Raw genomic sequence first — 6,982 nt, forward strand, 5'->3', positions numbered from 1 at the left:
AATTCAATGCATAAGCAGGCATGGCTTAGCGTGCCAGCTTGTCGTGGAAAATTAGAAAAACTAAAATTATTACTGTGCCGTCCCATCCCGTCAGTGGTGCATCCCGTCCGTGCTGGGTCGCACACCGGCATGACGGTCAAACGAGTGCACTCGAATCATCCAGATGAGGTACTCCCTCGTTGTCAATAATGATTCCACGGATTTAAAAGGCCCGCAACAATTAAAGCGCATCTTTTTCGCATCAGTTAGCTGCCTTAATTACGGCCGGATGCATGCAGCCACTCAGAATCGCTCGCAGCCAGTACATAGAGCAGCATGCAACGAGTCGCAGCCGAGGGCACGCATGCAGCCACTTAAATCGCTGGAATTAATTAGGCTTAAACTTCTGCATGCTGTTAATTATTGTCATGCCTTGGTCTTGCTGCTTTGGCTCACTGGACTAATAAACCCGGACGGAGGGAGTACCTTGGTTGGTGAGATTTTTGAATTAAGCTCTGCAAACTGGAAAAGAGATACTAGTACGTGTGTGATCCGCTAATTATTCATGTAGGATCGAGTTGGTCGTTTCTTGAATTGAGCCCTGCAAACCAGAAAGGAGGTAGTACGCGCGTGATCCGCTATTTATCCGTGTAGGATCGAGTAGGTCAGATAGTGTACGTGTAGGATCGAGTAGGTCGGATGGTGTACGTGTACGGTCGCATTAGCTGATGAACGTTAGCTGGGAGATAGGGCATTTCCGAACATTTTTGCTGGTAATTTCTTCAGATTCGCATGGCGTTTTCTTCAGAGCAGCTTGTTAGTTTCTTCAGAGGTAGGCATTTTTATTCAAAAAACTGCCACTTCGGATCTTGCGTCGCAACTAAAACTGCCAGGAGCGCATTAGCAGGCTAGCTAGTGATTGATCAGTAACTTGTAAACACTGGGCGAATAGAAATAAGGAACTATTAGTAACTTGTAAACACTAAGAATACAGAAATAAGGATCATGTTGTGCACAGCAGTAAGAGCCGATCCGTTCGAAATGTTCACACGAGACTCATAGGCCTGGCATCGTAATATGTTCACATTAGTAGCCCAAATTCAAAACCAACTAGTATGTTTCCCATACATGAGATCAACATATTAATGCATCTCAATGATGCACAGATCATATACGAATATGTAGCTCCAAAAGCAAAGATCTAGGGAAAAATATGTTCTTCCTACTAACATGGATGCTTCTCTTGGCCAACATTCAGTACAGACTGAAAGAAAAATTTGTTTGTGAAGTCTACAATTCCTCTTGCAATCATACACTACTAGGAAAATGCTTATAGACAGTAGCATAGTAGTAGTGCTTTTTATAATAAAGCGCTACTACTACTTATCAGTAGCGCTTTTTATAGAAAGCGCTACTACTATGCACTGCGCTGTTTTAGTAAAAAACATTACTACTACAATTGCCAGGCCGTTGCTGGCAGGCCAGGCATAGTAGTAGCGCTTTTATGTATGAAGCGCTACTGATACCGGACGTAGCAGTAGCGCTTTCTACATATAAGCGCTACTACTACAGGCTCTTTATCCAACCCAACGGCCCGCGCTCGACCTCTCTCTCACTCCCCCGCCCTCACGCACTAACTCGCCTCTCTCCGCCGTCGTCACCGCCGCCCTCCCCCGCGCACCACCGTCCCCCGCGCCGGAGCTCTCCTGCCGGCTGCCCTCGCCCGCGCCGGCTCTGCTCCCCCGCCGGCCACCCTCCCCCACGCCGGCCTCCTCCTCTGCTGGCCAACCTCGCCTGCGCCGGCTCTGCTCCCCCGTTGGCCTCCTCCCTGCATGGCCTCCTCCCCCGCCGGCCTCCTCCACCACCGTGAGGTACTCCTCCTCCCTCCATTTAGTTCATTAGGTTAGGCAACTTAGGTAAATTTAGTTAATTAACTTAGGTGAATTTAGTTAGTTAACTTAGATGTTTTTTAGTTACGGAAGTAGGTTAGGTAACTAATTAAGTAGATGCTAATTTAGGGTAGTGGTGTTTAGTTTATAGAAAAAAAATCAATATAGTTTTTTACTGTTTTTTAGTAAGTGTTAAATAGAATTAGTTAGAAAATTAATAGAACTAGTTAAACTAGTTTATTTTTAGTAAGTACTAGTTTATTTTATTTATAGTAAGTGCTTAGTTGAACCAGTTGAATTAATAAAACTAGTTTATTTTAGTAAGAAAATTTAGGTATATGAGATTTGATGATCTAATTAAAATTTTACTATAGAACTAGTTTATTTTTAGTAAGAAAACTAATAGAACTAGTTTATTTTTTTTAGTTAAACCAATTATTCCCGCATCGACGTCGACGATGCCTATCCTGCATCCTCGTCGTTGACTCGGCGGAGGAGACCTGGGCTTGGTGAGGAGCCATGTCCGGGACTGGGCTCCGCCGGGCTGGTACTGGGAGGTGCTACCTTCCGGGGGGCGTAGCTTGGTGAGGAGCCAGCCCGTCGTTGACACGAACCTTCTTTGGTGGCGGTCGGGTGGGCCAGTGATGGTGCAGAGGCTTGAGGACCCCGCGGAGGTGGTACGTCACCGTGTCAGCGAGTGGACGAGCACGTCCGTCGCTACATGGTTGCGTTGGAGGACAGGTTCTCCAATACCTGGGAGGTTCTTCAGGGATCTCACTGGAGCTATGATCCTGTGATGGTTCCTTATCTTTGGGTGTCCACCGCCCGCGCCTATACCCGTCGTTTGCTACGGTTTTAGCTGTATTAGTGATGTTATATGTATGATACTATTCGAGATCTATTAGCGATAATATTTGATGATGTACGAACGAAAGAGATGGTTTAGTTTTGCTTATTAAATGAATGCTAATTTGAATAATAATTTATTTTATGATTTGGTTTTGCTTATTGAATGCTCAAATTGGAAAACTACTCCATCAAGTTTGAATGCTCATATGATGTAGATATAAACATGTATATATTGTGTTGCTCAAATAGGATATGTGCTTGCTCAAGTGGCCGGCCATGTTTGCAGGTTACACCTCCTATAGTGGCCTATGTTTTGCCGGAGTGTTGATTAATTTTCGTTTCGGCAAATTTCAGGCGCTCGATATGTCCTTCTTTAGCAAAGGTCATGCCAGATTTTTCTGTGAATTCTGGCATGACTTGTGCTATAATATGTAGGAAATATCGAGTGGCCTGGATTTTCTCGAAAAATAATTAAACGACATTTCGGGTTGACTTTAAGTCTATCGAGGCTCCATCACCGAAGGTCGAAAAATCAGTGAGGGAGTGTATCCACCATATATAAGAGAGGACGAAGAAGACCGACTGTTGTCGTGGGGTCGTTTTTGCTTCTTTTCCTTGTGCTAGACCTTTGTTATGCACTAGGGGAAGGAGGAATAACGACCATCACCGACGGTTGAAAAATCTATGAGGGAGTGTATCCACCATATATGAGAGAGGAAGAAGAATCCCGACTGTTGTCGTGGGGGTTGTTTCTCCTTCTTCTCCTTGTGTTAGAACTTTGTTATGCACTAGGGGAAGGAGGAGTAACGACCATCGCCGATGGTCGCAAATGTCAGAGAGGAATCAGTGAGGGAGAGTATCCACCATATAGACTCGGCAGACCGATAGTCAACCCATGATGAATAATAATGATCTAATTTAATTTTTATAGTACATATATTGAATGTACAAGTTTAATCTTTGAATTATGAATGTAGGAAATGTCGTCATCGGACGACGAAAGTCTCCCGCGGGAGTGCAACTGGTGCAACTACGACCGAGGTCTATGCGACAGGCCTCACCTGGACAAAGATTAGCGCTTCAGCATTAAGCTCCACAAGACCTTCGGTGTTGAAACATTATGCAACGATGAAAAGTGTTTTTTCGTAATTAAGCATGACTTCAACTATTTCAACGTGTATTTTTCATCTTTTACAATCTGAGTAGCTTATCCCATGCCATGCAAGACGCTATGTCTTGGAGAGGATGGGTTTGAAGACCATGAAAATTTTGAAACAAAGAAAATTCACCTAAGGACCCATCATGATATGGATTTTGATGTAAATCTGTATAATTCTGAGAGCGTAACCCATTTTGGTTGCAAAATTTCGGAAACACTTTGCAAGATGTATGATTTTTATGAGGGTATGCTTGTCAGCATGGATCTAGGTGATCCTGACATCGACCAAGACAATATGGACATTTAGGTCCTTATTGATACACTTCCAATTCTACCGCTATGTGAGTTTCTCAAACATAGTTATTAACTAATTTATATTGTTCATTTCAAAATAGTTGACAGCTTATTTCCATTGACAGCTTATTTTCATTGTTCAAACAATGTGCGAAACATGGTAGATAGAACCTACTACACTGATGGCTCTGAGTTAACTTATCAGGAGAAAAATCATCTGGTCGCATTTTGTGCTGATCTTGAGAATTACCTTATCTATTATAAAACTCCTCCACATCATGGTCAATACGTGCCACTAGTGCACGTGTTGAACTACGGTAACATCCATGTAGATGCCACGGTAAGATTTTGTAGTATTACGACATCCGTGCATCTTTTGCATAAATTCTTTTAAAACTTAACTGCATTGCTAACTACGAAGTTATTACTATGTTTTTCAACAGAAAATCCCAAATGATTGTGTGCCTCATCTGATGTATCAGAATGGTCGCCTTGATGTTTTGAACATACGGCCAGGTCATCCTACGAATCTCACCTGTCCATATCGGATTTCTAAAAGAAGTGGAGACATGAAAATCAAAGAATGGAAAAAACTATATGGACAATCGTAAGGAGGTACTTGAAAGCAACATTGTGCAAAAGGCAAGAATTGAAGACGGGATAATCTCCATTCTCCATAATGGAGAGTCAGGGCCTATCTTGTTTTATGCTATTTTACCTAAGAGAAGGTAGTAGGTCCTAGTTGATAATACTCATGATCATGTGCTAAGAACAACTAAGTAGGATTGCTTAGATGACTATGATGATGATGTGGTATCGAGTAGAGGTTGTATGATCGATGATGATGAGTATGACTTGTTATTATGATACCAATGATGAGTTATTTATTATTATGATTGATGATGCATGATGCTAAGTTGTTATGTGAGCATGATTACTTATTATATATAACAATGGGTGAAATGAACCTGGATTAGATTCAAGTGAAGCCAACATGTGGTGCACATCGAAAGTACTACTAATCCAAACTAGATCAAGTTTGGATTAGAGTAGTACTTTCGACATGCACGACATATTGCCTCCACTTGAATCTACTCCACGTTCATTTCACCCACTGTTATATATAATAAGTAATCATGGTCATAAAATCATATGATGAAAGTACTGTATATAAAACCACGCAATGAAAATAAGTTGTATTTTTAAAAATACAGGAAAATTTAGCAGCAACGCTTTTTAGAACTAGGTTAGCAGTACCGCTCCCTTTCCAGCGCTACTGCTACTAGTTAGTTGTAGCGCCTTAGTGGTAGCGCTGGGCCTAGCGCTACTGCTATGCATATTTCAAGCGCTACTACTAGGGTTTTCCCTCGTAGTGGTAACTGGTTTCACTGTAACATCCCAAAATTCTAAATTTTGGAATGTTATAATAAATAGATTGATTGATTGTTTGTTTGATTGTTGTGTGATTGATTGAGTGAAATTCGAAACTTTTTGAAAGTTAAATGAGAGGGAATAAAAGGACTTTCCCAAACTTTCACCTTTTTGCATTTTGATCTCCGTGAATTCAAATTCTTTTCAAATACAAAACCCTCGAGAGAAGATGATATGACTTCTTCCATTTAATTAAATGAAAAGGGTTTTTTGAAAAGATTAGAATTTTATTTGGAAATATTTCAAATTCAGAAACTTTAAGCAACTCAATGATTTTCATGAGAGAAGATAAAATGACTTCTTCAAAATATATGAAATACGAGTTGGAAGTTTAAAAGGATCAAATTTAAAGTCCGTTTGAAATTATTTTCAATTTGGAGTTATTTGGGTTATATTCAAATTATTTTTCTCCAAAAATAAAATAAATGGAAAATAGGGTAAAATGATTCCCTACATTAGAAAACCGGAGAGAAATAATTTTGAAATCATTTCAGTATTTCTGAAGTGATTTTTATTGGGTTTTATTATAGAAGTAGCACTGTTTGAATTATTTGAATTTTTGTGAATTTTATTTGGTACTAGAGAAATGTTCATGTTGGAAAATATTTTTCTGAAAATTTTGATATATAATGTGCCTATATAAAATTTTGATATATAATATGCCTGTATAAAAAAAGAAAAAAATCTACGCGTGCGCCTGGAACTAATCGCCGCCCACATGCGTAGCATAGCAGTAGGCTGGCCCGTTTTTCTTTTGTTTTCTTTTGTCTTTTATTTTATTTTATTTTATTTCATTTTCGTTAATGTTTATTCTTTTTGAAACAAATTTCAGAAAAAAATAGACTTCGGAAAAAAATGCAGCCCGTGTACGGCGCGCGGCCGGCTGAGGCATTTAGGCCCGTGCGAGGCGTTAGCCTTTTTCTTCTTTGTTTCATATATTTTCGTCTGCGTTTAGTACCACATTGCCTAGCCTTTGACCCTTAAACCTCTTTTGCACCTATAAATATAGACCCATAGAGCCTCCAAAAATCATCCGATTTGGGTTAAATCAATATTTTGGTCTGACTAGATTCATTTAAGAAAAATATATTTCTCCTCTCCGACGCGACTTCTGGAAATTGTCTCTTTTCTCAAAAGTTATCTTTTCTCTGCCTTATAAAGATATATTTCTTTGTTTTTTTCTTTTTATACTTTCGTAGTTTATTATTTCTAGACCAATATGATAGAATAATTAGATTATCAATTAGTCTATGTATTTATACATTAGACCTTAGGCGTAGCTATTTTTCTTTCGTAAAACAGCTTGGCCCTGATTTTTTAAATAGCCATAACTTTTCATTCGTGTATCCAAATTAGATGAAACCAGCGCCTATAGCTTCGT

This window comes from Triticum urartu, chromosome 4 (assembly GCF_003073215.2).
Source record: "Triticum urartu cultivar G1812 chromosome 4, Tu2.1, whole genome shotgun sequence".
Lineage (NCBI taxonomy): Eukaryota > Viridiplantae > Streptophyta > Magnoliopsida > Poales > Poaceae > Triticum > Triticum urartu.